The sequence below is a fragment of the Saimiri boliviensis genome, chromosome 14 (genome assembly GCF_048565385.1).
Source record: "Saimiri boliviensis isolate mSaiBol1 chromosome 14, mSaiBol1.pri, whole genome shotgun sequence".
In the NCBI taxonomy this organism is placed as follows: Eukaryota; Metazoa; Chordata; class Mammalia; order Primates; family Cebidae; genus Saimiri; species Saimiri boliviensis.
The window spans coordinates 36,984,740-36,992,840 of NC_133462.1; positions in this window are offsets into that span (position 1 = coordinate 36,984,740).

Below are 8,101 nucleotides of genomic sequence, written 5' to 3' on the forward strand. Positions count from 1 at the left end.
GGCCTCAAACTCCTGGCCTCAAAGATGGATGTTATTTATAAGTTATATACAAATACAATTATATCAATATATTCTGTAAATTGTTATATAACAGTATCTTTATTATAGAAATATATATATTTTGTGATGGAGTCTCACAGTGTCACCTGAGTTGGAGTGCAATGGTGAGATCTGGGCTCACTGCAACCTCCACCTCCCGGGTTGAAGTGATTCTCCTGCCTCAGCCTCCCAAGTAGTTGGGATTACAGGTGCCTGCTACCACACCTGGCTAATTTTTTGTATTTTTAGTAGAGATGGGGTTTCACTATGTTGGCCAGGCTGGTATCAAACTCCTGACCTTGTGATCCTCCCCCTTGGCTTCCCAAATTGCTGGCATTACAGGTGTGAGCCTCCACATTGGCCAAAAGATACGTTCTTTAGTAAACAAAAAACTGGTCCAGGCTTGGATCACGAGGTCAAGAGATAGAGACCCTGCTGGCTAACATGGTGAAATCCCATCTGCACTAAAAATACAAAAATTAGCTGGGAGTAGAGGTGTGCGCCTATAACCCCAGCTACTCAGGAGGCTGAGGCAGGAGAATTGCTTGAACCTGAGAAGCAGAGGTTTCAGTAAGCCGAGATCACGCCAGTGCACTCCAGCCTCGTGACAGAGCGAGACTATCTCAAAAAAAAAAAAAGCCAACTTGGTGGCTCACACCTGCAATCCCTGCACTTCCGGAGGCAGAGGTGGGTGGATCACCTGAGGTGAGGAATTTGAGACCAGCCTGACCAATATGATGAAACCCCGTCTCTACTACAAATACAAAAAAATTAGCTGGGCATGGTGGTGCATGCACCTGTAAGCCCAGCTACTCAGAAGGCTGAGACAGGAGAATCGCTTGAACCCAGGAGGCAGAGGTTGCAGTGAGCCGAGATCACACCATTGCACTCCAGCCTGGGCAACAAGAGCAAAATTCTGTCTCAAAAAAAAAAAAAAAAGAAAGAAAAAGAAAAGAAAACCGTAATCTCAGCTACTTGGGAGGCTGAGGCAGGAGAATCGCTTGAACCCAGGAGGCAGAGGTTGCAGTGAGCTGAAATTGTGCCATTGCACTCCAGCCTTGGCAACAAGAGCGAAACTTCATCTCAAAAAACCCAGAAAACTGCAGATTTAAAACTATACATGAGGGCTGGGCTTGGTGGCTCATGCCTACATCCCAACACTTTGGGAATCTGAGGCGGTTGGATCCTTTGAGGCCAGAGGTTTGAGACCAGCTTGGCCAACATGGGGAAACCCTATCCCTACTAAAAACACAAAAATTAGCTGGGCATGGCGGTGCATGCCTATAAGTCCAGCTTATTGGGAGGCTGAGGTAGGAGAATTGCTTGAATCGGGTGGGCGAGGTTTCAGTGAGCCGAGCTTATGCCACTGCATGCACTCTAGCCTGGGTGACAAAGCAAGACTCTCAAAAAATAGATAGATGAACCTGGGCATGTAGCACTTTGGGAGGTCAAGGTGGGAGAAGCACTTAAGGCCAGGCATCCAAAAACAGCCTGGGCAACATAGCAAGACCTTGTTTCTTTTTTTTTTTTTTTTTTTTTTTTTGAGACGGAGTTTCACTCTTGTTACCCAGACTGGAATGCAATGGCGCGGCGAGCTCAGCTCAACGCAACCTCCACCTCCTGGGTTCAGGCAATTCTCCTGCCTCAGCCTCCTGAGTAGCTGGGATTACAGGCACGCACCACCATGCCCAGCTCATTTTATGTATTTTTAGTAGAGACGGGGTTTCACCATGTTGACCAGGATGGTCTCGATCTCTTGACCTTGTGATCTACCCGCCTCAGCCTCCCAAAGTGCTGGGATTACAGGCGTGAGCCACTGCGCCCAGCCAAGACTTTGTTTCTTAAAAAAAAAAAAAAAAAAAAAAAAGTTATTTTTAAAAAACTGAAAACAAGCAATAAAACTCCCCAAATCTAGATATTCGAATGTTTTCCAGTTGAACTCCAAAGCTTTGTTTCTGGGCGCATGTACTCCACCCTGGAGACGACTATATTTGCAAACTACAAGCAGTTCGTGATTCTTTGTGGCTGAATGGTGCAATTCTGGGCAGTGACGGCGGCTTTGGACTGCACAGAGGACCTGGGATTTTATCCTGAGGGAAGTGGGGACGTTTGGAAGGGATCTCCCATCATAGTTGCCAGTTACCAATCTATTTACCCAGTGTAGGGGGAGGTCATAGCTATGTCCCATCCACTGGTTGGGGTGGGCACTGGGTGGGCAGGAAACAGGGAAGAGTCTGATCTAGCCCTGATACAAATCACATCTACTAGGTTTTATAATTTTGTTTTTATTTTTGGACAGAATATGCAGATCAAAGGTCTGATAGGTTGTAATCATTGTGGCAACCATATAGAGCATCTACTCTGTTCCAGTTGCTGTTCCAGGCACTGTGGACATGGCAGCAAACAAAACAAAGATCCCTGCCCTTGTAGAGCTGGCATTTTTTTTTTTTTTTTTTTTTTTTGAGACGGAGTTTCGCTCTTGTTACCCAGGTTGGAGTGCAATGGTGCAATCTCGGCTCACTGCAACCTCCGCCTCCTGGGTTCAGGCAATTCTCCTGCCTCAGCCTCCTGAGTAGCTGGGATTACAGGCACGCGCCACCATGCCCAGCTAATTTTTTGTATTTTTAGTAGAGACAGGGTTTCACCATGTTGACCAGGATGGTCTCAATCTCTTGACCTCGTGATCCGCCCGCCTCGGCCTCCCAAAGTGCTGGGATTACAGGCTTGAGCCACCGCGCCCGGCCTGGCATTTTTTTTTTTAAAGACCAGGGTCTCACTCTGTTGCCCAGGCTGGAGTGCAGTGGCGCAGTCATAGCTCTGCTTCAGCCTCAACCTCCTGAGCTCAAGCAGTCCTTCTGTCTTGGCCTTCTGAGTAGCTGGGACTGCAGGTGTGTGCCACCACACCTGGTTAATTTGTTTGTTTTGTTGTTGTTTGTTTTGTCTTTGTTTTGAGACAGAGTCTTGCTCTGCCACCCAGGTTGCCGTGCAGTGGCGCAATCTCAGCTCACTGCAACCTCTGCCTCCCGGGTTCAAGTGATTTTCCTGCCTCAGCCTCCTGAGAAGCTGGGACTATGCATGTGCCACCACGTCCAGCTAATTTTTATACTTTGTGTAGAGACAGAGAATCTTGCTATGTTTCCCAGGCTGGTGTTGAACCCCTGGGCTCAAGTGATCCTCCCACCTTAGCCTCCCATTGTGCTGGGATTTCAGGCATAAGTCACTGCCTGGTCAATCCTTATGATGTTATGTAGTCTTTGTAGCTCAGGCTTGAGAAATGGCTTTGCTGGGCTGCTCTGGCTCAGGGCCTCTCAGAAGGTTGCAGTTAAGGAGTTGGCCAGGGCTTCCATCATCTGAAGATTTGACTGGGACTGGAGAATCTGCTTCCAAGGCAGCTCACTCCCAGGGCATGCCGATGGCTGCTGTTATTGGTGGAATGCCTTGATTCCTCCCAATATACTTGAGTGGCTTGAGTGTACTCCCGGCATGGCAGCTGGCCTCCTGAGCACACCAGAAAGCCAGGTGGAAGTTGTATCATTTTATGATCTAGCCTAAAAGTCACATAGCATCACTTCTGCCACATGGTGTACATTAAAAGCTCATTGGCCGGGCACAGTGGCTCATGCCTATAATCCCAGTACTTTGGGAGGCCAAGGCAGGAGGATTACTTGAGGCCAGGATTTCGAGGCCAGTCTGGGCAACATAGTGAGATCCCATCTCTACAAAAAATTTAAAAATTGTTGGCTGGGCATGGTGGCTCACTCTTGTAACCCCAGCACTTTGGGAGGCCAAGGTGGCTGGATCACCTGAGGTCAGGAATTCGAGACCAGCCTGGCTAACATGGTGAAACCCCCTCTCTACTAATATTACAAAAATTAGCTGGGTGTGGTGGTTGGTGCCTGTAATCCCAGCTATTTGGGAGGCAGAGGCAGGAGAATCACTTGAACCCAGGAAGTGAAGGTTGCAGTGAGCCAAGATTATGCCACTGCACTCCAGCCTGAGTGAAAGAGTGTGATTCTGTCTCAAAAAAAAAAAAAAAAGGCAATGAATCTTGACCTGGAACTGGACCCTTGGAAGCTTAAGCTGAGTGACTGTGTGTTAATTGTGGAGGAAGGCTGGGCACGGTGGCTCACGCCTGTAATCCCAGCACTTTAGGAGGCCAAGGTGGGCAGATCACTTGAGGCCAGCAGTTTGAAACCAGCCTGGCCAACATGGCAAAACCCTGTCTCTACTAAAAATACAAAAAGTAGCCAGGTGTGGTGGGGCATGCCTGTAGTCCCAGCTACTCGAGAGGCTGAGGTGGGCGAATTGCTTGAACCTGGGAGGCGGAGGTTGCAGTGAGCCAAGATCGCACCACTATGCTCCAGCCTGGACAACAGAGTGAGACTTCATCTCAAAAAAAAAAAAGAAATATATATACATAATATATATATATTATGTATATATAATATATATAATATATATATTATGTATATATAATATATATAATATATTATGTATATATAATATATATATTATGTATATATAATATATATATTATGTATATATAATATATTATGTATATATAATATATATAATATATTATGTATATATAATATATATAATATATTATGTATATATAATATATATATTATGTATATATAATATATATAATATATTATGTATATATAATATATATAATATATATTATGTATATATAATATATAATATATATATAATGTATATATAATATATAATATATATTATGTATATATAATATATAATATATATTATGTATATATAATATATATATTAATAATATATATAATATATATAATATATATTATATACATAATATATATATTATATATATATTATATATATATCGATCGATAGATAGATAGTGTAGATAGTGGAGGAAATGGAGCCCACTGGAGCATGTGTGTACTTTTCACAATCTAGTCAATTTCCTACTCCAGTTGAGTCAAATGAAAAATTGATCGGAAATGCACAGAGCTGGAGAAGGTGTAGGGAAATGAGAAATTTCCTAAATCATCGGAGACAACATCCATTGGTGAAACCTTTTGGAAAGGGCACCATGGAAAAATCTGCTACTAAACTATTAAGCATGCTGGATTAACTGAGTCTCTCATTTTCTGTCACCTTCTTTTTTCTTTGAGACAGAATTTCACTTTTGTTGCCCAGGCTGGAGTGAAATGGTGTGATCTCGATTCACTGCAACCTCCACCTCCTGGGTTCAATTGATTCTCCTGCTTCAGCCACCCAAGTAGCTGGGATTACAGGTGCCAGCTACCATGCCCAGCTAATCTTTTGTATTTTTAGTAGAGACGGGGTTAGATCATATTGGCCAGGCTGGTCTGGAACTCCTGACCTCAGGTGATCCACCCGCCTCAGCCTCCCAAAGTGCCGGGATTACGGTACCGAGACATCGTGCCTGACCTCTTTTTTTTTTTTTTTTTTTTTAGATACAGAGTCTCACTCTGCCACCCAGGTTGGTATGCCATGTTGACATCATAGCTCACTGCAGCCTTGAATTCCTGGGCTTGAGTGATCCTCCTGCCTCAGTCTCCCAAGCGGCTGTGATGATAGGTGTGCATCATCATGTCAGCTAATTTTTTTGTTTTTGACACCGAGTTTCACTCTTGTTGCCTAGGCTGGACTACAATGACACGATCTTGGCTCACTGCAACCTCTGCCTCCCAGGTTCAAGTGATTCTCCTGCCTCAGTAGCTGGGATTACAGGCATGTGCCACCACACCCAGCTAATTTTGTATTTTTAGTAGAGACAGGGTTTCTCCATGTTGGTCAGGTTGGTCTCCAACTCCCAATCTCAGGTAATCCACACACCTTGGCCTCCCAAAGTGCTGGGATTACAGGTGTGAGCCACCGCTCCTGGCCATTTTTTTTTTTTTTTTAAATTGTAGAAACAGGGTCTCATTATATTGCTCAGGCTGATCTTGATCTCCCGGGCTCAAGTGACCCTCCCTCCTCGGGCCCCCTAAGTCCTGGAATTACATGCATGAACCACTGCACCTGGTTTGAATTTTTCTTGCAACAAGCATCTAATCTATCATTTTCATAATGAGAAAAAAATAATAAGATAAAGCCAATTAATTTTTAAAAATAACATGGATGAAACCCTGGACACTGTCTTTGACAATGAACGCCTAAGACGTAAGAAGTAATTTGGGATTTTATAATTTGAGTAGTTCTCAGTAAATGGAACCTCTTTGGAGCACAGAAATCTATTGTTTGAGTCCTGTGAAATGAGCTTCATATACTTTTCCAGGAATACCTTATGGGCAAAAGCTGAGGAACCTGTTTGGTGGAGCTCTGCTAAAATGAGTTTGGTGAGTGGAGAAATTACAATGGCTAAAAGAAATGCCCTGAGCATATCTGGGGCTCGCCGGGTGTCAGGCTCTCCGCAGGTTATGCCCTCGGCTTTAGGATCTTCTGGCTTAGGCATGATTGGCCCTTACAGTGGAAGAAACTGAGCCTCCAAGAGATTAAGCAAATCATGCAGACAGCCAGCTTATAAGTGGTATAGCCAGGATTTGAACTCAGGCCAACTGACTGCAAACTCCTTCAAGCTGGAATTTAGGTTGAGAATTATAGATATGAAGGGGGCATGCTTTGGAACCAGACAGTCCTTAACCCACCTCCCTTCCTTCCTCTCTCCTTCCCTCTCTCCCTTCCTTCCTATTTTCTTTCTTTTTTTTTTTGAAACAGAGTCTTGCTCTGTCGCCCAGGCTGGAGTGTAGTGACACGATCTTACATGCTACCTCTGCCTCCTAGGTTCAAGGAATTCTCATGCCACAGCCTCCAGAGTAGTAGCTGGGATTACAGGCATGTACCACCATGCCCGGCTAATTTTGTATCTTTAGTAGAGACAGGGTTTTGCCATGTTGGCCAGGCTGGCCTCGAACTCCTGGCCTCAAGAGATACGTCTGCCTCAGCCTCCCAAAGTGCTGGGATTATGGGCGTGAGCCACCACATCTGGCCACTTTCTTTCTTTTTTGGGGGATGGGAACTTGCTGCGTCACCAGGTTGGAGTGCAGTGGCATGATCATGGCTTACAGCGGCCTTCACCTTTTGGTTCAAGTGATCCTCCCACCTCAGCCTCCCAAAGTGCTGGGACTACAGGTATGAGTCACTACGCCAAGCACTTTGGTTTATCTTGTGTTTCCTAAGGCGTGGCCTGTGGGAAACAGTCCTTCACTCCAATTTGCTGCCACAGCTCAGCTCCTGACCGCAGAAACATCCATTGTTAATCATTGATCCTACATTCTGGAGGAAAACCAAGGCCAGAAGTCTCAGAGGCAAAGTACTGAAGAAAAGGCAGTTGGCGCAGACACCAGGCCTGTAACTCTGGGATATAGGTTGGCCAGACAGCGTCACCTCTTTCTACTTTACATTTGGAAATTTTAAATTTGTGGCTAGCATTCGCTCCCCTCTAAGCACCACCCTCTGCCCTTTTTTCCTTTTCTAATTGCAAAAGCAAAGCGTGTTGGACTCCTCCTCCAAACAAGTTAAACATTAAGAAGTGTTTGATTTGGGAGGAAGTCCCTGTGTACGCACGCATGGTAAAAAACATTACATACTTTCGTCCGTTGCCACTTGAGTGTTTTTTCTTTTCTTTTTTTTTTTTTGAGACGGAGTTTCCCTCTTGTTACCCAGGCTGGAGTGCAATGGCGCGATCTCGGCTCACCGCAACCTCCGCCTCCTGGGTTCAGGCAATTCTCCTGCCTCAGCCTCCTGAGTAGCTGGGATTACAGGCACGTGCCACCATGCCCAGCTAATATTTTGTATTTTTAGTAGAGACGGGGTTTCACCATGTTGACCAGGATGGTCTCGATCTCTTGACCTCGTGATCCACCCGCCTCGGCCTCCCAAAGTGCTGGGATTACAGGCTTGAGCCACCGCGCCCGGCCCACTTGAGTGTTTTCCATGTTGAAGAGCAGGAGATGGAGGATGTGCACATTCTGGTTCCAGAGCCTGCCTTTCTCTTTTCTTTTCTTTTCTTCTTTCTTTCTTTCCTTCTAGCTTTCCTTTCTTTTTCTTTCTT